Here is a 25,815-nt window from a genome sequence, read left to right as displayed (position 1 = left end):
TGCAGATCCGCATCGTTGACACCATCCTTAACCCAACCACCGGAGCAGCTTCTGACGCCCCGTCCACGGCCAGAGATCCGCGTCGTCGACACCATCCTTAATCCAACCACCGGAGCAGCTTCACCTACGCCCTCGTCCACGGCCATAGATCCGCTTCGCCCACACCATAGTCCACCCTACCGGAGCCGCTCCACAAACACCCTACTCGACGGTTCTAGATCTCCTTACCGGACCCCGACAGCCAACGCAGCGTCATCACCCTCGACGTTTCTAACCGGATTACCACTGTCTGGAGAGATGCCAAGCACCCGCCACGGCCTAGGTACTTGTCACCTTTAAACCCGTCCAGCATCACCTGCCTGATGTACTTCAAATATACTAACCGGTCGCTATTACCTGTTATGCAGCTGGCAAAAACTACAAGGACGATGTTTCTTCTGGATCTAACAGCTTGGCCAACCAAGATCCTGGACTGAGGCATTGCTATGCTCTTGTAAGCGCGTCTCTCTCTCATGTACTGTGCCTGCCAGCGTGCTTTGCTAGGATTTTCGACCAGTAATCCCTTTGTGCAGACAATGATTTCTACTACTGGCTGCTAAATTAGATATGTAGATGTCATACATGATACTACCTCGTACCTCTGTTCTTAAATATAAGTCTTTCTAGAGATTCCACTATAGGCTACATACGGAGCAAAATGAGTGAATCTACACTCGAAAATGCATCTATATACATCTGTATGTGGTCCATACTGGAATCTCTACAAAGACATATATTTAGGAACAGGGGCAGTACATTACACAAAATCGTAGGTGGCATGTAGGAATTCCAGTGCACTACATGAGGCTCCCTTAGAGTGCCTGCTAGTCCAGCATACAGAGTCATGGCTAGTTTATGGTACGCACACAATCGTTAATTGGTGGTTTAAATATGCGCAAGGGATATGAAATGTAGTATCATGTAGAGATGTCTGAAATTAGCCGTGTCAACTTGCAGATAGGGTTACACAATGAAAAAGTACAAGATGTATGTGGCAATTTCATGGAACATCGCAAAAAAAGGAGAGGCAGCAGTGAGCCTATACATTGTGCTATGGTACGTCACTCCTCCATTGCAATCATCGCGACATGTTATTTGTATGCCAGTTCTATTAGCCAAGTTTCTTAGGGACAGTTATTACGAGTTATCCTAAGAAAATAAGCACCTGTGAATATAAGCTCCATGTAATAAGCCAACCAGTTCTTTTCATTGCATTTTCAGCTTATCTTTGGTATGATCAGTGGAAAGTCTAGATTGCATTATATATTTTTATTTTGCTGCCCATATGGAAATTAATTTGACTTGCAAACATCACAAATTGAACGCAGTGCAGTAATTAGTATGATAGGAAAACAGACCATCACTATTTGCTCAAAATGCAAATACAAAGATACCATCTACTTGGCACAATCTACTTTGGTCAATGTTTTCCATAGAGATCCCATTGCCTAATTTAAACAAAGAACGCATGACCCACATTTAAATGAAGAACAATTATTTATTGAAATTCGATGGTCCAAGTGGCTGGTTATTATCGTATAGCAACACCACCTGAAAGCATCATATAGCAGCAGCAGCTCATAGCAACTCATCATACAGCAGCAGCAGTCTGCAATTCATCATATACCACCACCAGCTCATAGCAATTCATCATATAGCAGCAGCAGGAGCAGCTCATAGCAATTCATCATATAGCAGCAGCAGGAGCAGCTCATAGCAATTCATCATATAGCAGCAGCAGGAGCAGCTTGTAGCAACTCATCATATAGCAGCAGCAGGTCATAGCAATTCATCATATAGCAGCAGTAGCAGCTCATAGCAACTCATCATACAGCAGCAATAGCTCATAGCAATTCATCATATAGCAGCAGCAGGAGCAGCTCATAGCAATGCATCATATAGCAGTAGCAGAAGCAGCTCATAGCAATTCATCATATAGTGGATCAAAATGAAAATTTGGCAAAAAATCAGAGGAGATCCTCACCTTGTTGGATGAGCTCATCCTTCAACAATACCTCAAGGCCATGGCCTGGGAGGAGGGGAGGGGGAATAAGGTGCCTTCTGCCGCAGTGTGGCATCAGCCGTAGTTGTGCAGCGCCCGCCGGAGTAGTGCGTTGGACGAACCACAGTGGAGCAGCTGCTGGAGACCATGAGAATGAGGGGCAGCGCCAGAGGGAGGAGCAGCCAGGGAGATTTGCTCCTACCCGCCGGCCATGTAGCCTAGCTGGACATAGCATCGTCGAGGACCAGGCCAGATGGGACCAGTGGCGACGGCTCGCTGGAGGAACCCTAGTGCTGCAGGCAGGGGATCGAGGTAGAGGGAAAGGGGAGAGGAGATGCAAGCCGGCAGGGCAATGAATGCTTGCGTGTTTGTTTTTACTTGAGGGCCAGGTGTGACACGGGCGTCAGCAGTTGCATTTTGAGTGTAATATAGGCAGACAACAGAGTCATTTCACTATTCCCCTTCCCTTCAATTTTTAGTGAGGTTCTACCCCAAACACCCCCCTCCAAAGAGAAATTAGTTAAGCCCAAGCCCATAACTCAAAAATGACTTCTTTACATCTTTTATGGCTTATTTTGACAATATGCCCTGAAAAGGCGGAATCGAACTGGCCCTTAACCTGAAATTCAATTGTGCGTGCAATGATGAATCACTCCTGCCTGCTATATGTACATTTAGGCATCATCATACATGGCATAACCTAATACATGTGCATTCCATTGTAGAATCTGGAATATGCAATGTTTATGTTAGTTCATACGTTGTACATGATGTTTAAATGCCCCTTAAATCTGGTCAGTCAAGTGATGGTCTTTAAGCCTCCTTCTTTGCTTCTTTTCTTGATATGTAAGATTTGCTCACACATCTGTTCAATTGCTTGTTTGCATCAGCCAGCCATACTAGGACTGTTTGCTTTGATTACTTGCTATTCTTGACCTAACACTCTAACAGAGCTTGTCAACGATTTAAACACTAAGGGCTGCTATAGTGGGGCCTTGTCTAACTCATAGGTGAGACAAAGGTTTGGCTGTACACTACAGTAGGCTCTCCAAGAGTACCTGGAGATCCAGTTCGAAGGTATGCCTAGTTTTTACATAGTGCAGACAACCAGACATAGTAAATGCTCATTTCATTGTGTGCAAGTGCAAGAGATGCGGCATGTTTCATTATGTGGTGTTGTTTTGTTATAATCTCATCCTTTTGTATTCACAGACTGGAAAGTATGCATATTTATCTTCCAAGGAGACGAGTAACTAGTTTGTGTCACCTTGCAGAGGGGGTGCAATGAAGATAAGATTGAGGATTTCCAAGTACAAGATGTTAGGAAGGAGCCTTGCAAGAGAAGTAGGAGCTGCGCTGAGCCTCTTCAACCTACTAAGTCACTGTATGCAACTCAACAGTTCAATTCCTTGTTTGTTTCATGCATAGTTAATTTTCTCTTTTCAATTGCTTTATTTGTCCTCAGTTAATGAGATGCCCAAATAATCATGCCTGATGTTCGGTACTTGTATCACTATTAGTTGACATAATTAAAGGCCTTACCATTTAATTACTCTGCCGAAGTGTGCTTGAAGCTTTCAAGTCTATTAACCAACTATTATTGCATGAGGCTCACAATCTAGTTTATACTACGCTAATGATTGCATAGTTTTGCCTGCTGTAGTATGTTTGTATGAAACCCTCTGCTGTTCATTATGCTCCCTAAGACTTTAATTGAGGCACAGAATGGCCAACTGCTTGCTTACTTATACGCAATGTGCTGTCTAAATTTGTAACTTGTCTGTGTTTTCGATTGGGCCCCAACATCATGCTCCTCTGGTGAGCTAAGAGGGATTTCTGTATGCAGGCTGCACAGACTATCTTTTTTATAATTTTTAAAATATCACCTGCTTATGCTTCATGACGTGTAACATTTTTTTGAAAGTGACGTGTAACATTATTGTGAGTGCTGTTTTGCCATGTAGTACAAAATAGTGTCCTGTTCGCTTCACTGTTGTAACTATATTTTTGCCCTAGTCAAGTGTACTTACAGAAACATTTCAGGATGAAGTGACATCAACACAAAGATCTGCGAGCAGTGCGGCATGGCCGTTACCAAATGATTATGGATTGGAATTGGAATGTGCTGATGTTCTCGAGCATCAACTAGAGGTGGCAAGACAATGTGTACATGATTGTCAACGTATAATCAACAAGTTGAGACTGGACATGCAGGTATTAGATGCAGGAGTCAAAAAATGAAACAAGACACTGAGGTAACCATGAAGGAATTGGAGATTTTGCAGACTGAAATTTGTGCTATCTGAATCCGGTCAATCCTATTTTCTGAAGAGATTATAGTTCAAATGGAGTTAAGTTGATGCGCGTCCATGATGTATGAGCTGTATTTGCCCAGTGTATGTAATTTGTTGTTTGTTTATGCTTTATTGTCACCTATGCCAAACCATAATGCCCAGTGGGTATAATCGGCTGTAATTTCTTTATTGTATAGTGTAGGATTATTCTACCTTTCTATGCCTTGATCTCTTTGTTGTATAGTGTATGCTTTTTAGAGGTGATAGTATTGAGTAGGATAATTCTTTGAATATGCTATATCGTTCAAACGGGGGCCAACTCGCCCGACCATGGCCCTTCAAGGGCCGTCGGATCCATGGGCCTTCTACGTCTCGTAGGATCCATGGGCCTTCTACGTCTCGTAGGATCCATGGGCCTTCTACGTCTCGTAGGATCCATGGACCTTCTATGTCTTGTAGGATCCATGGGTCGCCGACTCATTTATGGGTCTTGTACGGGCCTTTAATGGGCCGTAGACGAGCCTTTAATGGAAATCATACGTTTTATGGGCTGACCATAACAGGCTGTTAATAGGCCGTATTTGGTGATGCTATGAAAATGGCCCAACAGACTAACGGTCCACAAACGGGCCGACTGTAACGACGGGCTGAATTTGGCCCACAAGCAGAAAATGACAGTAACGGGCCGTAAGTAACCGAATGCTGCAAATGAGCCCAAGAATAAATGGGCCCTCAGAAGGCCGAAAGTTAACTTGGGCTGGAAACGGCCCAACGGAATAACGGGCCGTTAATGGGTATAAAGTGATACACTGTTCATTACGGGCCAGTTTCACCACGGGCCGTTAATGGGTGTAAAGTAATACACTGTTCATTACAGGCCAGTTTCAGCACGGGCCGCTAATGGGCCAAGAGTTACAAAGGGCCTCATATGGGCCGAAAGACGTCATGGGCTATACATGGGCCAGAAGTGAAAACGGGCTGGAATCATATTGGATGGCCCAGATGACGCTACTGGGCCTAATTCGAATAGGGCGTAACGGGCCTTGGGTTAGCAGGCTGTAAATGGGCTATATGCGAACATGCCGTTAACAGGCTTTCCATGGGCCGGCCCGCCAGCTTTTGACAAAGTCAAACGGACCGGCCTTTTCACAGGACTGGACCATTGTTGGGCCGTGCCACGTGTCGACGTATCATAGGCGCCTTCTGTCCAGTGAGTGGATGACATCTATCCCAACGATGAGCCGACACGTGTTTCCTCTAGCCAATGATGATTTTACACGTGGAAAATCCCCATTGGTCGGGGCTTTTAACGGGTTACCGGATCCAAAACCCAACCCGATAGCTTAACGGCGTTCCGTTACGGTGGATGCCACGTGTGGGTCACCCATGACGAAAGCACTTCTGTGACGCGAGATTTATCGTCGGAAGGGGACACTTCCGTGATGATAATTTTGGTAATGTCATGGAACACTTCTATGACAGCATAGGTATGACTATCTTGATTCTGTCATACATTTGTCATGGATGTACATGCATGACAAAAAACGCGACCTACTGTGACAAACACGTATCATCACGGAAGTGTATTTTTTTGTAGTGAAGATTGTATGTTCAGATCCATGATGCTATTTAATACTCCTCTGATCATGAGCATGTTTATTATTTGTGAGTAGTTACTTTCGTTCTTGAGGTCATGGGATAAATCATGTTGCAAGTAATCATGTGAATTTGATATGTGTTCGATATTTTGATGGTATGTATGTTGTGATTCCCTTAGTGGTGTCATGTGAACGTCGACTACATGACACTTCACCATATTTGGGCCTAAGGGAATGCATTTTGGAGTAGTAAATAGATGGTGGCTTGCGAGAGTGACAGAAGCTTAAACCCCAGTTTATGCGCTATTCCGTAAGGGACCGATTGGACCCAAAAGTTTAATGCTATGGTTAGAATTTATTCTTAATACTTTTCTCGTAGTTGCGGATGCTTGCGGGAGGGTTAATCATAAGTAGGAGGTTTGTTCAAGTAAGAACAGCACCTAAGCACCGGTCCACCCACATATCAAATTATCAATGTAGCGAACACGAATCAAACCAACATGATGAAAGTGACTAGATGAAATTCCCGTGTACCCTCAAGAACAATTTGCTTATCATAAGAGACCGTTTTGGCCTGTCCTTTGTCTCAAAAGGATTGGGCTACCTTGCTGCATACTCATTGCTATTATCGTTACTTGCTCGTTACAAATTATCTTGTTATCAAACTACTCCACTACCTACAATTTCAGCACTTGCAGACATTACCTTACTGAAAACTACTTGTCATTTCCTTCTGCTCCTCGTTGGGTTCGACACTCTTACTTATCGAAAAGAGCTACAATTGATCCCCTATACCTGTGGGTCATCAGCATCCCTAGAAAATATCTACCCGCCTCGAGGGTTTTTCTGTTTCATAACACACGTCTGTTATCTCCGGACCGTGTGCGATGTTTCTTGTTCCCAATCTCGCCTGCATCCCTAGAAAATATCTGTCCGCCTCGAGGGTTTTTTTGTTTCATAACACAAGGTTGTTATCTCCGGACCGTGTGCGATGCACTATCATCAAAATTTTCAATAGCCCCGGCATTTCACTCCCGCGTAGTAAAATTTTCAGTACCCGCGTCATTTCCTCAAACACCCCCCCTCCACACACACACACACACACCAAAACCTCCTCGGGCGTGCGCGCACACACATACCCCTCCCTTGCTCGAAAGCCTAGCAAGGTCCCTGCCACCGCCGCCGCAAGGCCTCCATTGTCAACATCTGCCGATTTGCCCGTGCAGCTTACCCACCGATCTCCATACCCAGGCCGCCCTGAGTTTCTTAGATGACGCCTGCCAAATGCCCCCTTTCCCAGAGATCCCCATTCCCCACTCCAGAGTGTCGCAGCCTAAGCTCGGCTATGCTTCCCGTGGATCTCGAGGAGCGACTGTCCCAAAAGAGGTGTATCACGGTCTCTTCGCCCGACGTCACCGAGGAAGCTGACGACCATTACTGGCGGCAGGCACTCAAACAGCGATGGCCTGAGGCGGGCTATGTCACAGGTTAAGTGGCCCACCCCCAACCCCTTGGGTTCAACCGTTGTCGATCTCATTCATGGCCCCGCCGCTGATCTCCACTGGCCCGCTGTTAAAAATTTGCCATCCTACATCGCCATCGAGCCCCTTTTGTCATTTCCGAAGGACATGTTCTGCGACGCTGGCTTGGGATCCACAGCTTCCAAGTCAGACCTCATCAACGGCGACCCCGAGGAGGGCATCCTCTCTGGCTCTTCCAAGGGGAAAGCGCCCGTTTGCGACATCAGGGAGGGCACCCTACAGCCGTGCTCTTCCAAGGGGAAGGAGCCCATCTACGACAACATGGAGCGCATCCAGGGTTCGTGCTCTTCCCACGGGAACGAGCCCATCTGTGACAAGTGAGGAAACCCATGATTTGTTTTGTCATGCCTCTTCACAGGGGGAAACCCATGATTTGTTTTGTCAACTCCCTTTTTTAGTGTAGTGAGAATATGTCTAGTTTTAATTGCTATATTGATACGTCTCCAACGTATCTATAATTTATGAAGTATTCATGCTATTATATTATCCATCTTGGATGTTTTATGGGCTTTACTATGCACTTTTATATTACTTTTGAGACTAACCTATTGACCCAGAGCCCAGTGCTAGTTTCTGTTTTTTCCCTTGTTTTAGTGTTCACAGAAAAGGAATACCAAACGGAGTCCAAACGGAATGAAACCTTCGAAAAAGTTATTTTTTGAAAGAAAGCAATACAGGAGACTTGGAGTGCACGTCAGGGGATCAACGAGGAGAGCACGAGACAGGGGGGGCGCCCACCCCCTGGGCGCGCCATCCACCCTCGTGGGCCCCTCGTGGCTCCCCTTACCGACTTCTTTCGCCTATATATTCCCATATACCCTAAAATCTTCGGGGAACAGAATAGATCGGGAGTTCCGCCGCCGCAAGCCTCTGTAGCCACCAAAAACCAATCAGGGCCCTATTCCGGCACCCTGCCGGAGGGGGGATCCCTCACCGGTGGCCATCTTCATCATCCCGACGCTGAGGGTATGTATGAGGAGGGAGTAGTTCACCCTCGAGGCTGAGGGTATGTACCAGTAGCTATGTGTTTGATCTCTCTCTCTCTCTCTCGTGTTCTTGAGGTGGTACGATCTTGATGTATCGCGAGCTTTGCTATTATAGTTGGATCTTATGATGTTTCTCCCCCTCTACTCTCTTGTAATGGATTGAGTTTTCCCTTTCGAAGTTATCTTATCAGATTGAGTCTTTAAGGATTTGAGAACACTTGATGTATGTCTTGCGTGGGATACTTGTGGTGACAATGCGGTATTCTATTGATTCACTTGATGTATGTTTTGGTGATCAACTTGCGGGTTCCGCCCATGAACCTATGCTTAGGGGTTGCACACGTTTTCGTCTTGACTCTCCGGTAGAAACTTTGGGGCACTCTTTGAGGTTCTATGTGTTGGTTGAATAGATGAATCTGAGATTGTGTGATGCATATCGTATAATCATACCCACGGATACTTGAGGTGACATTGGAGTATCTAGGTGACATTAGTGTTTTGGTTGATGTGTGTCTTAAGGTGTTATTTTACTACGAACTCTAGGGCTATTTGTGACACTTATAGGAATAGCCCAATGGATTGATCGGAAAGAATAACTTTGAGGTGGTTTCGTACCCTACCATAATCTCTTCGTTTGTTCTCCGCTATTAGTGACTTTGGAGTGACTCTTTGTTGCATGTTGAGGGATAGTTATATGATCCAATTATGTTATTATTGTTGAGAGAACTTGCACTAGTGAAAGTATGAACCCTAGGCCTTGTTTCCTAGCATTGCAATACCATTTACGCTAACTTTTACCATTAGTTACCTTGCTGTTTTTATATTTTCAGATTACAAAAACCTATATCTACCATCCATATTGCACTTGTATCACCATCTCTTCGCCGAACTAGTGCACCTATGCAAGTTACCATTGTATTGGGTGTGTTGGGGACACAAGAGACTCTTTGTTATTTGGTTGCAGGGTTGTTTGAGAGAGACCATCTTCAACCTACGCCTCCCACGGATTGATAAACCTTAGGTCATCCACTTGAGGGAAATTTGCTACTGTCCTACAAACCTCTGCACTTGGAGGCCCAACAACGTCTACAAGAAGAAGGTTGTGTAGTAGACATCAAGCTCTTTTCTGGCGCCGTTGCCGGGGAGGTGAGTGCTTGAAGGTATCTCTTTAGATCTTGCAATTGAATCTTTTAGTTTCTTGTTTTATCACTAGCTTAGTTTATAAAAGAAAACTAAAAAATGGAATTAAGTTTGCCACATATGCTTCACCTTTTTAATATCTTTCGTGAGTATGATGGAAACGAAAATTGTGCTGAATTGCTAGAAGAAGAATGCATTAAAATGTTTGGTACTAGATCTTTGTATGATGAGCATGATTGCAATGTTCTTAGTATGAATTCCTTGAATATCCATGATGCTAATGATATGCAAAGCCACAAGCTTGGGGAAGCTATGTTTGATGAAGATGATATTTTTTGTCCCCCAAGCTTTGATGAGCAAATTTACTATGAGGAAAGCATGCCTTCTATCTATGATGGTTATTGTGATGACACGTATGCTATAAAGAATAAACATAACCATGAAACTTGTCATCATGATTTTAATTTTCAATTGGATTATGCTTCACATGATAGTTATTTTGTTGAGTTTGCTCCCACTACTATTCATGAGAAGAAATTTGCTTATGTGGAGAGTAATAAAAATTATATGCATGTAGATCATGAAAAGAATGCTTTATGTGATGGTTATATTGTTTAATTCATTCATGATGGTACTGAAATTTATTATGAGGGAGGAATATATGCTTGTAGGAATTGCAATAATATCAAGTTTCCTCTCTATGTGCTTAAAGTTTTGAAGTTATGCTTGTTTTACCTTCCTATGCTAGTTGATTATTGTTCCCATAAGTTATTTGCTCACAAAATCCCTATGCATAGGAAGTGGGTTAGACTTAAATGTGCTAGTCATATTCTTCATGGTGCTCTCTTTATATTTCAATTCTTATCTTTTATGTGAGCATCATTGAAATCATCATGCCTAGCTAGGGGCGTTAAACGTTAGCGCTTGTTGGGAGGCAACCCAATCTTATTTTTGTTCCTTGCTTTTTGCTCCTGTTTAGCAATAAATAATCTATCTAGCCTCTGGTTAGATGTGGTTTTATGTTTTAATTAGTGTTTCTGCCAAGTAAGACCTATAGGATCTTCTTGGATGATAATTATTTGATCTTGCTGAAAAAGGCAGAAACTTTCTGCTCACGAATACAATTGTTAAAAATCACCAGAAAGTGATAAAATACTGATTCTAATTGCAATAGATCAATAAACAAATTATATAGGTCGTCCTATTTTGGTAGAATGTTTGGAGTTCCAGAAGTATACGTTTGATACAGATTACTACAGACTGTTCTGTTTTTGACAGATTCTGTTTTCTATGTGTTGTTTACTTATTTTGATGAATATATGAGTAGTATCGGAGGGTATGAACCATAGAGAAGTTGGAGTATAGTAGATATTACACCAATATGAATTTAGAATGAGCTCACAACAGTACCTAAGTGGTGATTTATTTTCTTATACTAACGGAGCTTATGAGTTTTCTGTTGAGTTTTGTGTTGTGAAGTTTTCAAGTTTTGGGTAAAGATTCGATGGACTATGGAATAAGGAGTGGAAAGAGCCTAAGCTTGGGGATGCCCAATGTACCCCAAGGTAATATTCAAGGACAACCAAGAGCCTAAGCTTGTGGATACCCCGGATGGCATCCCCTCTTTCGTCTTCGTTCATCGGTAACTTTACTTGGAGCTATATTTTTATTCACCACATGATATATGTTTTGCTTGGAGTGTCATTTTATTTTGTTATTATTTGCTTTCTGTTATTTAGAATAATGTTTTGCATCCCTATTTTCAATAAAAAATTCAAGGATAGCATTTACCATGCTTATTTTGCAAGTATACATGTTGCTATTTGAAAAACAGAAAGTTTACCGCTGTTGCAAAAATTCCCTAGAAAAGTCAGAATGCGATAAAATGTTGAAACCTTTTGCATAATAAGCTATGATAAATTTACTACAGTGGGAATTTTCTTTCATAATTTTTGGAGCTAGGGAAGTATGGATCTTGCTGCATTCTTTACAGGCTGTACTGTTATGGCAGATTGCTGTTATGTTTGCATATGTTTGCTTGTTTAATGATTCTATTTGAGGATAGAAGTATTAAATATGCAGAGGCATTTAGTATGCAATGTTGAATAATAATTTTAGTGATTTGCTATAGTAGAGTATGATAAGGTTTTTGCATTGGTTTATACTAACTTATCTCACAAGTCCTTGTTGAGTTTTGTGTGGATGAAGCTCTTGAGATTTAGGGAGACCGTGATGTGAGAGGAATTAAGGAGACACAAAATCTCAAGCTTGGGGATGCCCAAGGCATCCCAAGATAATATTTCAAGAAGTCTCAAGCATCTAAGCTTAGGGATGCCCCGGTAGGTGAAGGAAATATGCCCTAGAGGCAATAATAAAGTTATTATTTATTTCCTTATATCATGATAAATGTTTATTATTCATGCGGGAATTGTATTAACCGGAAACATAATACTTGTATGAATACATAGACAAACAGAGTGTCACTAGTATGCCTCTACTTGACTAGCTCGTTGATCAAAGATGGTTAAGTTTCCTAGCCATAGACATGGGTTGTCATTTGATTAACGGGATCACATCATTAGGAGAATGATGTGATTGACTTGACCCATTCCATTAGCTTAGCACTCGATCGTTTAGTATGTTGCTATTGCTTTCTTCATGACTTATACATGTTCCTATGATTATGAGATTATGCAACTCCCGTTTACCGGAGGAACACTTTGTGTGCTACCAAACATCACAACGTAACTGGGTGATTATAAAGGTGCTCTACAGGTGTCTCCGAAGGTACTTGTTGGGTTGGCGTATTCCGAGATTAGGATTTGTCACTCCGATTGTCAGAGAGGTATCTCTGGGCCCACTCGGTAATGCACATCACTTAAGCCTTGCAAGCATTGCAACTAATGAGTTAGTCGCGGGATGATGTATTACGGAACGAGTAAAGAGACTTGCCGGTAACGAGATTGAACTAGGTATTGAGATACCGACGATCGAATCTCGGGCAAGTAACATACCGATGACAAAGGGAACAACGTATGTTGTTATGCGGTCTGACCGATAATGATCTTTGTAGAATATGTGGGAGCCAATATGAGCATCCAGGTTCCGCTATTGGTTATTGACCGGAGACGTGTCTCGGTCATGTCTACATAGTTCTCGAACCCGTAGGGTCTGCACGCTTAAAGTTTCGATGACGGTTATATTATGAGTTTATGAGTTTTGACGTACCGAAGGTAGTTCGGAGTCCCAGATGTGATCATGGACATGACTTGGAGTCTCGAAATGGTCGAGACATGAAGATTGATATATTGGAAGCCTATATTTGGATATCGGAAGTGTTCCAGGATTTTACCGGAGTACCGGGGGTTACCGGAACCCCCCCGGGGGGGTTTAATGGGCCATAGTGGGCCTTAGTGGAGAAGAGGAGGGGCATCCAGGGCAGGCCGCGCGCCCCTCCCCCTCTAGTCCGAATTGGACAAGGAGGGGGGAGGGGGCGGCGCCCCCTTTCCTACTTCTCCTCTTCCTCCTTCCCCCCTTCTCCTAATCCAACAAGGAAGGGAGGGAGTCCTACTCCCGGTGGGAGTAGGACTCTCCTGGCGCGCCTCCTCCTGGCTAGCCGCACCTCCCCCCTTGCTCCTTTATATATGGGGGCAGGGGGGCACCCTAGAGACACAACAATTGATTTGATCTTTTAGCCCTGTGCGGTGCACCCTCCACCATAGTCCACCTCGATAATACTGTAGTGGTGCTTAGGCGAAGCCCTGCGTCGGTAGAACATCATCATCAGCACCACGCCGTCGTGCTGACGAAACTCTCCCTCAACACTCGGCTGGATCGGAGTTTGAGGGACGTCATCGGGCTGAACGTGTGCTGAACTCGGAGGTGCCGTGCGTTCGGTACTTGTTCGGCCGGATCGTGAAGACATACGACTACATCAACCACGTTGTGCTAAACACTTCCGCTTTCGGTCTACGAGGGTACGTGGACAACACTCTCCCCTCTCGTTGCTATGCATCACCATGATCTTGCGTGTGCGTAGGAATTTTTTTGAAATTACTACGTTCCCCAACAGTGGCATCTGAGCCAGGTTTTATGCGTAGTTGTCATATGCACGAGTAGAACACAAGTGAGTTGTGGGTGATATAAGTCATACTGCTTACCAGCATGTCATACTTTGGTTCGGCGGTATTGTTGGATGAAGCGGCCCGGACCGACATTACGCGTACGCTTACGCGAGACTGGTTCTACCGACGTGCTTTGCACACAGGTGGCTGGCGGGTGTCAGTTTCGCCAACTTTAGTTGAACCGAGTGTGGCTATGCCCGGTCCTTGCGAAGGTTAAAACAACACCAACTTGACAAACTATCGTTGTGGTTTTGATGCGTAGGTAAGAACGGTTCTTGCTCAGCCCATAGCAGCCACGTAAAACTTGCAACAACAAAGTAGAGGACGTCTAACTTGTTTTTGCAGGGCATGTGTGATGTGATATGGTCAAAGCATGATGCTAAATTTTATTGTATGAGATGATCATGTTTTGTAACCGAGTTATCGGCAGCTGGCAGGAGCCATATGGTTGTCGATTTATTGTATGCAATGCAATCGCCCTGTAATGCTTTACTTTATCACTAAGCGGTAGCGATAGTCGTAGAAGCATAAGATTGGCGAGACGACAACGATGCTACGATGCAGATCAAGGTGTCACGCCGGTGACAATGGTGATCATGACGGTGCTTCGGAGATGGAGATCACAAGCACAAGATGATGATGGCCATATCATATCACTTATATTGATTGCATGTGATGTTTATCTTTTATGCATCTTATCTTGCTTTGATTGACGGTAGCATTATAAGATGATCTCTCACTAAATTTCAAGATAAAAGTGATCTCCCTGAGTATGCACCGTTGCCAAAGTTCGTCGTGCCCAGACACCACGTGATGATCGGGTGTGATAAGCTCTACGTCCATCTACAACGGGTGCAAGCCAGTTTTGCACACGCAGAATACTCAGGTTAAACTTGACGAGCCTAGCATATGCAGATATGGCCTCGGAACACTGAGACCGAAAGGTCGAGCGTGAATCATATAGTAGATATGATCAACATAGTGATGTTCACCATTGAAAGCTACTCCATTTCACGTGATGATCGGTTATGGTTTAGTTGATATGGATCACGTGATCACTTAGAGGATTAGAGGGATGTCTATCTAAGTGGGAGTTCTTACGTAGTATGATTAATTGAACTTAAATTTATCATGAACTTAGTACCTGATAGTATCTTGCTTATCTATGTTGATTGTAGATAGATGGCCCGTGTTGTTGTTCCGTTGAATTTTAATGCGTTCCTTGAGAAAGCAAAGTTGAAAGATGATGGTAGCAATTACACGGACTGAGTCCGTAACTTGAGGATTATCCTCATTGCTGCACAGAAGAATTACGTCCTGGGAGCACCGCTAGGTGCCAAACCTGCTGCAGGAGCAACACCAGATGTTATGAACGTCTGGCAGAGCAAAGCTGATGAATACTCGATAGTTCAGTGTGCCATGCTTTACGGCTTAGAATCGGGACTTCAACGACGTTTTGAACGTCATGGAGCATATGAGATGTTCCAGGTGTTGAAGTTAATATTTCAACCAAATGCCTGGATTGAGAGATATGAAGTCTCCAATAAGTTCTACGGCTGCAAGATGGAGGAGAATAGTTCTGTCAGTGAGCATATACTCAGAATGTCTGGGTATAACAATCACTTGATTCAACTAGGAGTTAATCTTCCGGATGATAGCGTAATTGACAGAATTCTTCAATCACTGCCACCAAGCTACAAGAGCTTCGTGATGAACTATAACATGCAAGGGATGGATGAGACGATTCCCGAGCTCTTCGCAATGCTAAAAGCTGCGGAGGTAGAAATCAAGAAGGAGCATCAAGTGTTGATGGTTAATAAGACCACCAGTTTCAAGAAAAAGGGCAAAGAGAAGAAGAAGGGGAACTTCAAGAAGAACATCAAGCAAGTTGCTTCTCAAGAGAAGAAACCCAAGTCTGGACCTAAGCCTGAGACTGAGTGCTTCTACTGCAAGCAGACTGGTCACTGGAAGCGGAACTGTCCCAAGTATTTGGCGGATAAGAAGGATGGCAAGGTGAACAAAGGTATATGTGATATACATGTTATTGATGTGTACCTTACCAGAGCTCGCAGTAGCACCTGGGTATTTGATACTGGTTCTGTTGCTAATATTTGCAACTCAAAACAGGGACTACAGATTAAGCGAACACTGGCCAAGGACGAGGTGACGATGCGCGTGGGAAACGGTTCCAAAGTCTATGTGATCGCCGTCGGCACGCTACCTCTACATCTACCTTCGGGATTAGTATTAGACCTAAATATTTGTTATTTGGTGCCAGCGTTGAGCATGAACATTATATATGGATCTTGTTTGATGCAAGACGGTTATTCAGTTAAACTAGAGAATAATGGTTGTTCTATTTATATGAGTAATATCTTTTATGGTCATGCACCCTTAAAGAGTGGTCTATTTTTGATGAATCTCGATAGTAGTGAAACACATATTCATAATGTTGAAGCCAAAAGATGCAGAGTTGATAATGATAGTGCAACTTATTTGTGGCACTGCCGTTTGGGTCATATTGGTGTAAAGCGCATGAAGAAACTCCATACTGATGGACTTTTGGAATCACTTGATTATGAATCAATTGGTAATTGCGAACCATGCCTCATGGGCAAGATGACTAAAACGCCGTTCTCCGGAACTATGGAGCGAGCAACAGATTTGTTGGAAATCATACATACAGATGTATGTGGTCCAATGAATGTTGAGGCTCGCGGCGGCTATCGTTATTTTCTCACCTTCACAGATGATTTAAGCAGATATGGGTATATCTACTTAATGAAACATAAGTCTGAAACATTTGAAAAGTTCAAAGAATTTCAGAGTGAAGTTGAAAATTATCGTAACAAGAAAATAAAGTTTCTACGATCTGATCGTGGAGGAGAATATTTGAGTTACGAGTTTGGTCTACATTTGAAGCAATGTGGAATAGTTTCGCAACTCATGCCACCCGGAACACCACAGCGTAATGGTGTGTCCGAATGTCGTAATCGTACTTTACTAGATATGGTGTGATCTATGATGTCTCTTACTGATTTACCGCTATCATTTTGGGTTTATGCTTTAGAGACGGCTGCATTCACGTTAAATAGGGCACCATCGAAATCCGTTGAGACGACGCCTTATGAACTGTGGTTTGGCAAGAAACCAAAGTTGACGTTTCTTAAAGTTTGGGGCTGCGATGCTTATGTGAAAAAGCTTCAACTTGATAAGTGATGTCTACTACGCAACCTTCTTCTTGTAGACGTTGTTGGGCCTCCAAGTGCAGAGGTTTGTAGGACAGTAGCAAATTTCCCTCAAGTGGATGACCTAAGGTTTATCAATTCGTGGGAGGCGTAGGATGAAGATGGTCTCTCTCAAGCAACCCTGCAACCAAATAACAAAGAGTCTCTTGTGTCCCCAACACACCCAATACAATGGTAAATTGTATAGGTGCACTAGTTCGGCGAAGAGATGGTGATACAAGTGCAATATGGATGGTAGATATAGGTTTTTGTAATCTGAAAATATAAAAACAGCAAGGTAACAAGTGGTAAAAGTGAGCTTAAACGGTATTGCAATGCTAGGAAACAAGGCCTAGGGTTCATACTTTCACTAGTGCAAGTTCTCTCAACAATAATAACATAGTTGGATCATATAACTATCCCTCAACATGCAACAAAGAGTCGCTCCAAAGTCACTAATAGCGGAGAACAAACAAAGAGATTATGGTAGGGTACGAAACCACCTCAAAGTTATTCTTTCCAATCAATCCGTTGGGCTATTCCTATAAGTGTCACAAACAGTCCTAGAGTTCGTACTAGAATAACACCTTAAGACACACATCAACCAAAAACCCTAATGTCACCTAGATACTCCAATGTCACCTCAAGTATCCGTGGGTATGATTATACGATATGCATCACATAATCTCAGATTCATCTATTCAACCAACACATAGAACCTCAAAGGGTGCCCTAAAGTTTCTACCGGAGAATCAAGACGAAAACGTGTGCCAACCCTTATGTATAGGTTCATGGGCGGAACCAAAACATACATCAAGTGAATCACGTGATATCCCATTGTCACCACAGATACGCACGGCAAGACATACATCAAGTGTTCTCGAATCATTAAAGAGTCAATCCGATAAGATTAATTCAAACGGAAAACTAAATCTATTACAAGAGAGTAGAGGGGGAGAAGCAACATAAGATCCAACTATATTTGCAAAGCTCGCGATACATCAAGATCGTGCCAAATCAGGAACACGAGAGAGAGAGAGAGAGATCAAACACATAGCTACTGGTACATACCCTCAGCCCCGAGGGTGAACTACTCCCTCCTTGTCATGGAGAGCGCCGGGATGATGAAGATGGCCATCGGTGAGGGTTTCCCCCTCTGGCAGGGTGCCGGAACGGGTCTAGATTGGTTTTCGGTGGCTACAGAGGCTTGCGGCGGCGGAACTCCCGATCTATTCTATTCTTCGATCGTTTTAGGGTATATAGATATATATATATATAGGCGGAAGAAGTACGTCATGGGAGCCACGAGGGGCCCATGAGGGTGGAGGGCGCGCCCAGAGGGGGTGGGTGCGCCCCCCTGCCTCGTGCCTCCCTCGTTGCTTTCTTGACGTGGACTCCAAGTCTCCCGGGTTGCTTTCCTTCCAAAAATAACTTCTCCAGAAGATTTCATTCCGTTTCGACTCCGTTTGATATTCCTTTTCTTCGAAACACTGAAACAAGGGAAAAACAGGAACTGGCACTGGGCTCTGGGTCAATAGGTTAGTGCCAAAAATATTATAAAAGTGCATAGTAAAGCCCATAAAACATCCAAGATGGATAATATAATAGCATGGAACAATCAAAAATTATAGATACGTTGGAGACGTATCAGCATCCCCAAGCTTAATTCCTGCTCGTCCTCGAGTAGGTAAATAATAAAAACAGAATTTTTGATGTGGAATGCTACTTGGCAAAATTTCAATGTAATTCTTCTTAATTGTGGTATGAATATTCAGATCCGAAAGATTCAAGATAAAAGTTCATATTGACGTAAAAATAATAATACTTCAAGCATACTAACAAAGCAATCATGTCTTCTCAAAATAACATGGCCAAAGAAAGTTATCCCTACAAAATCATATAGTCTGGCTATGCTCTATCTTCACCACACAAAGTATTTAAATCATGCACAACCCCGATGACAAGCCAAGCAATTGTTTCATACTTTTGATGTTCTCAAATTTTTTCAATCTTCACGCAATACATGAGCGTGAGCCATGGACATAGCACTATAGGTGGAGTAGAACGGTGGTTGTGGAGAAGACAAAAAGGAGAAGATAGTCTCACATCAACTAGGCGTATCAACAGGCTATGGAGATGCCCATCAATAGATATCAATGTGAGTGAGTAGGGATTGCCATGCAACGGATGCACTAGAGCTATAAGTGTATGAAAGCTCAAAAAGAAACTAAGTGGGTGTGCATCCAACTTGCTCGCTCACGAAGACCTAGGGCATTTTGAGGAAGCCCATCATTGGAATATACAAGCCAAGTTCTATAATGTAAAATTCCCACTAGTATATGAAAGTGACAACTTAGGAGACTCTCTATCATGAAGATCATGGTGCTACTTTGAAGCACAAGTGTGGTAAAAGGATAGTAGCATTGCCCCTTCTCTCTTATTCTCTCATTTTTTGGGGGCCTTTTCTCTTTTTTTATGGCCTCTTTTTTTTAGTCCGGAGTCTCATCCCGACTTGTGGGGGAATCATAGTCTGCATCATCCTTTCCTCACTGGGACAATGCTCTAATAATGAAGATCATCACACTTTTATTTACTTACAACTCAAGAATTACAACTCGATTCTTAGAACAAAATATGACTCTATATGAATGCCTCCAGCGGTGTACCGGGATGTGCAATGACTCAAGAGTGACATGTATGAAAGAATTATGAACGGTGGCTTTGCCACAAATACAATGTCAACTACATGATCATGCAAAGCAATATGACAATGATGGAACGTGTCATAATAAACGGAACGGTGGTAAGTTGCATGGCAATATATCTCGGAATGGCTATGGAAATGCCATAATAGGTAGGTATGGTGGCTGTTTTGAGGAAGGTATATGATGGGTGTATGATACCGGCGAAAGGTGCGCGGTATTAGAGAGGCTAGCAATGGTGGAAGGGTGAGAGTGCGTATAATCCATGGACTCAACATTAGTCATAAAGAACTCATATACTTATTGCAAAAATCTATTAGTTATTGAAACAAAGTACTACGCGCATGCTCCTAGGGGGATAGATTGGTAGGAAAAGACCATCGCTCGTCCCCGACCGCCACTCAGAAGGAGGACAATCAATAAATAAATCATGCTCCGACTTCATCACATAACGGTTCACCATACGTGCATGCTACGGGAATCACAAACTTTAATGCAAGTATTTCTCAAATTCACAACTACTCAACTAGCACAACTTTAATATCACTACCTCCATATCTCAAAACAATCATCAAGCATCAAACTTCTATTAGTATTCAACACACTCATAAGAAAGTTTTTACTAGTCTTGAATACCTAGCATATTAGGATTAAGCAAATTACCATGCTGTTTAAGACTCTCAAAATAATATAAGTGAAGTATGAGAGTTCATCTATTTCTTCAAAATAAAACCACCATTGTGCTCTAAAAGGATATAGGTGAAGCACTAGAGCAAATGACAAACTACTCCGAAAGATATAAGTGAAGATCAATGAGTAGTCGAATAATTATACAACTATGTGAAGACTCTCCCATTTAATAATTTCAGATCTTGGGATATTATTCAAACAGCAAGCAAAACAAAAGAAAATAAAATGACGCTCCAAGCAAAACACATATCATGTAGTGAATAAAAATATAGCTCCAAGTAAAGTTACCGATGAATGAAGACGAAAGAGGGGATGCCATCCGGGGCATCCCCAAGCTTAGACGCTTGGTTATCCTTGAATATTACCTTGGGGGTGCCTTGGGCATCCCGAAGCTTAGTCTCTTGCCACTCCTTATTCCATAGTCCATCAAATCTTTACCCAAAACTTGAAAACTTCACAACACAAAACTTAACAGAAAACTCGTAAGCTCCGTTAGGGAAATAAAACAAAACACCACTTCAAGGTACTGTAATGAACTCATTATTTATTTATATTTGTGTTAAACCTACTGTATTCCAACTTCTCTATGGTTTGTAAACTATTTTACTAGCCATAGATTCATCAAAATAAGCAAGCAACACAATGAAAACAGAATCTGTCAAAAACAGAACAGTCTGTAGTAATCTGTATCAAACGTATACTTCTGGAACACCAAAAATTCTAAAATAAATTGGTGGACCTGAGGCATTTGTCTAGTAATCATCTGCAAAAATAATCAACTAAATATCACTCTCCAGTAAAAAGTTTTAGCTAAACTCGTGAGCGCTAAAGTTTCTATTGTTTACAGCATGATCATAAAGACTTCACCCAAGTCTTCCCAAAGGTTCTACTTGGCACAAACACTAATTAAAACATAAAACCACATCTAACGAGAGGCTAGATGGATTATTTATTACTAAACAGAACCAAAAAGCAAGAAACTAAAATAAAATTGGGTTGCCTCCCAACAAGCGCTATCGTTTAACGCCCCTAGCTAGGCATGATGATTTCAATGATGCTCACATAAAAGATAAGAATTGAAACATAAAGAGAGCATCGTGAAGAATATGACTAGCACATTTTAAGTCTAACCCACTTCCTATGCATAGGGATTTTTTGAGCAAACAACTTATGGGAACAATAATCAACTAGCATAGGAAGGCAAAACAAGCATAACTTCAAAACTTTAAGCACATAGAGAGGAAACTTGATATTATTGCAATTCCTACAAGCATATGTTCCTCCCTCATAATAATTTTCAGTAGCATCATGAATGGATTCAACAATATAACCAGGACCTAAAGCATTCTTTTCATGATCTACAAGCATAGAAATTTTATTACTCTCCACATAAGCAAAATTCTTCTCATTCGGAATAGTGAGAGTATCATAAGAGACTCGAATACTATAAATTGTTTCCACATTAAAAGAGTAATGTTCAGAAAAAGGGTAATCACAAGTTTTATAAATATAATCATCACTACTTTTTATAGCATAAGTTTCATCACAATAACCATCATAAGTAGCAACTTTGTTCTCATCATAATCAATTGAAACCTCTTCCGAAATAGTGGATACATCACTAAATAAAGTCATGACCTCTCCAAATCCACTTTCATAAATATTATAAGATTCAACATCCTCCAAAATAGTGGGATCATTACTTCCTAAAGTTGACACTCTTCCAAACCCACTTTCATCAATATAATCATCATAAGTAGGAGGCATGCTATCATCATTATAAATTTGCATATCAAAACTTGAGAGGCAAAAAATATCATCTTCATTAGACATAGCATCCCCAAGCTTGGGACAAACATTAATTGCAGCAAATATATTCTCAAAAACATCATCTTCTTCAAAGATAGCATCCCCAAGCTTGGGCCTTTTCATATCATAAGCATAATCACTCTCATCATTAATAGTATGGATAGCACCAATAGTATAGCAATTGTCATATTCCAAGCAAGTGCCAAAAAGATTTTCAAAATCAAGTATCATTATCTTCCCAATCATAATCATCACAACAAGCAATAGGCATAACGAGATCATCATCAAGTGCATCATCTTCATTTTCATAGGAGAATATTGGGAAGATAATGATACTTCTTATGATCTTGAAAATCTTTTTGGCACTTGCTTGGAATATGACAATTGCTATAATATTGGTGCTATCCATACTATTAATGATGAGAGTGATTATGCTTATGATATGATATTGGGAAGATCATAAGAACTATCATTATCTTCATCATCAAAAATAATAGGAGAATATTGGGAAGTCTCTTCCCTTTCATTAGTATTCTCTTCATCTTCTATTTGTTTTCTTGTCTTTATGTAATTGGCAATATAAGGATTTTCAATGCAATTCACCGCACAATACATATAAATTTCCTCTAGATCAAAATGAAGAACTCTATCAAGGGCAAATTCTGGAATATCCTTAGTTATACGTTCATTTCTTCATAACCCAAGAGCAAACTAAGTTCATTATGATGTGCAAGGGAAATCAAGTCATCACAATTTTTGGACACGATGCGATCATGAAACAATTTGCATTGGGTACTGAAATGATCACGTTCATTGCAAAGTTCACAAGTATGGCTAAGAAAGTTTAAATTTTCAGCACACGCATCTAGCCTTTCTTGCAACCATTTAGTTTCTAAATGCTTATGCCTCTTGCAATATCTATCTTATGTATTTTGTGTGTACTTGCAAACCCAATACACTCCACAAAAATTGACATGCTTATAGGAGATATTTTCATCATGACTAGTGCAATCATCATTAGTACTATGGATATTCAAGGAGTTCATACTAACAACATTGCAATCATGCTCATCATTCAAAGATTTAGTGCCAAACATTTTAATGCATTCTTCTTCTAACACTTTGGCACAATTTTCCTTTCCATCATACTCACGAAAGATATTAAAAAGATGAAGCGTATGAGGCAAACTCAATTCCATTTTTTTGTAATTTTCTTTTATATACTAAACTAGTGATAAAACAAGAAACAAAAAGATTCGATTGCAAGATCTAAAGATATACCTTCAAGCACTCACCTCCCCGGCAACGGCGCCAGAAAAGAGCTTAGTTGACGGGGTGTGAGTGCCGCTTACCTAGCCTCCCCGGCAACGGCGCCAGAAAAGAGCTTGATGTCTACTACGCAACCTTCTTCTTGTAGACGTTATTGGGCCTCCAAGTGCAGAGGTTTGTAGGACAGTAGCAAATTTCCCTCAAGTGGATGACCTAAGGTTTATCAATCCGTGGGAGGCGTAGGATGAAGATGGTCTCTCTCAAGCAACCCTGCAACCAAATAACAAAGAGTCTCTTGTGTCCCCAACACACCCAATACAATGGTAAATTGTATAGGTGCACTAGTTCGGCGAAGAGATGGTGATACAAGTGCAATATGGATGGTAGATATAGGTTTTTGTAATCTGAAAATATAAAACAGCAAGGTAACAAGTGGTAAAAGTGAGCTTAAATGGTATTGCAATGCTAGGAAACAAGGCCTAGGGTTCATACTTTGTAGCGACCAGACCTCAAATGGCCTGTGCTGCTGTGCACCAGTGTCATCCCTGGATCAGTAATGCTGACACGCACAGTACAAATGGAGGATTTATAACAGAGTAGCAATCACACACTTATTACATCGAATATCTCCGAAGAGATTAAGTATGATAAACATGGCTTAAGGCCATCTAATAACGATAACAGCGGAAGACTTGGAAGATAAGTGAGTCCATCAACTCCAGCGGCATCACTGAGTATAAGACCACGACCTAGGGAACCTTACTCGTCGTCTGAAAAGTCTGCGACATGAAACGTTGCGGCCCGAAACGGGTCAGCACATAGAATATGCTGGCAAAGCAATGAACAATGATAAGGCTATACTATATGCATATATGGCTGGTGGAAGGCTCTATGGTTACAGTTTTTGCGAAAAGCCAATTTTATCCTACTGCAAAGGAATAAATTTTATTTAACTATCATGGTGGTTGAAACATTGAGAAGGTACCTCCAACTCAATCCCAATTAAGTAACATCATTAACCCAACAAAATTAATTATAAGTATCACGGTGATGAGATTCAAATGATAATCCAGGTACTAGATACTCAAGTTGTCCATAACCGGGGACACGGCTAATCATGATCAGTTTGTACACTCTGCAGAGGTTTGTGCACTTTACCCACAAGACCCGACCGCCTCCGCTTGATTCTCGCACTGCATGATGTTTGAGAAACGGATGACCGAGACACAGTCTTTCAGAAACAGTCACTCTCTACTCTGGATGGACCGGTACACCTACTTTCCCCTACATCTGCTAGTCCACCTCTTCAAGAGATCCTGTAACCTACTCAGCTATGCTAGAGCCCATAATAGCTTGCGGCTACACACGGAAGTTTCTAGCATGAATAATCTTATGATCCCTTTGAGCCTGGGTGGCGGACCTTATACATACAGACAACACTGGGTTCTCCAGGTGCCTCAATCCACCCAGATGTGAGTTTTAGTTGCCACCTTAAGTTGAACCATTATTAAACACTCACATCTGTCATGAATATCTCTCAAACCCAATCCACGTCTACGCATAGCATGGCAATAATAAAAGCAACGTAGAAGTAACTCCCAAGGGTTTGATAAGAAAACAGGTAATAGGTACTACCTCAACTACTTCCCAATACCCATAGTTTAATTAGATCCTAATCATGCAATGTGTTTGAGGAAAATATCTAATGCAATAAAACTGGGTATGAAAAGTATGATCAAAGTGTTACTTGCCTTGCTGATGATCCGCAAAACCTAACGAGTCGAAGTAACAAGCGGCACACTCCGGGTACTCTATCGCAAACAAACAAGCATACAATCAGTACTCATCTAATGCACAGGTAAAACTCGAAAGAAAGATCCAACCAGAAAGTTCAACTTAAGAACTCCGGTTTGCAAAAAGAATCAACTCGAAAGAAGTAACGAAAGTCAAACGGCGAAAGAAAGAAACTTCGTTTGCTAATCTGGATCTAGGTCAAATTTTACTGTAGCAAAAACTTGTTTGAGTAGGTTAAACGGAAAGAGAATTTCGAGACGAAACTCTAGGCGCTTGAATCACCTGATTCCGAAAAACGAGCGAAAAGTTAAACAGATTCGAAAATTCGATCAAAAATCGAATCTGAGAAAATAACGAGAAAATCCGACGAAAAGGAAAAACGGACGTTCGTTAACAGAGAAAAACCGACGAACGCGTTCGTTAAAACGAACGGTTCGGTGAACGCTCGTGAAATAAGAAAACCGAAAAAAAAAACCGATCTAGGGTTTTTTTTAAAACAAAGGTTTTTTTTCAGAAAACCGGTCACAACGGACGGGCAGTACCTCGTCGGGCTTCTTCGGCGAGGGGCTCCGGCGGGGCTCCGGGCTCGGCGGCGAGGGT

Source organism: Triticum aestivum, chromosome 6D (assembly GCF_018294505.1).
Source record: "Triticum aestivum cultivar Chinese Spring chromosome 6D, IWGSC CS RefSeq v2.1, whole genome shotgun sequence".
NCBI lineage: Eukaryota > Viridiplantae > Streptophyta > Magnoliopsida > Poales > Poaceae > Triticum > Triticum aestivum.
Note: the sequence above shows the minus strand (reverse complement) of the source record.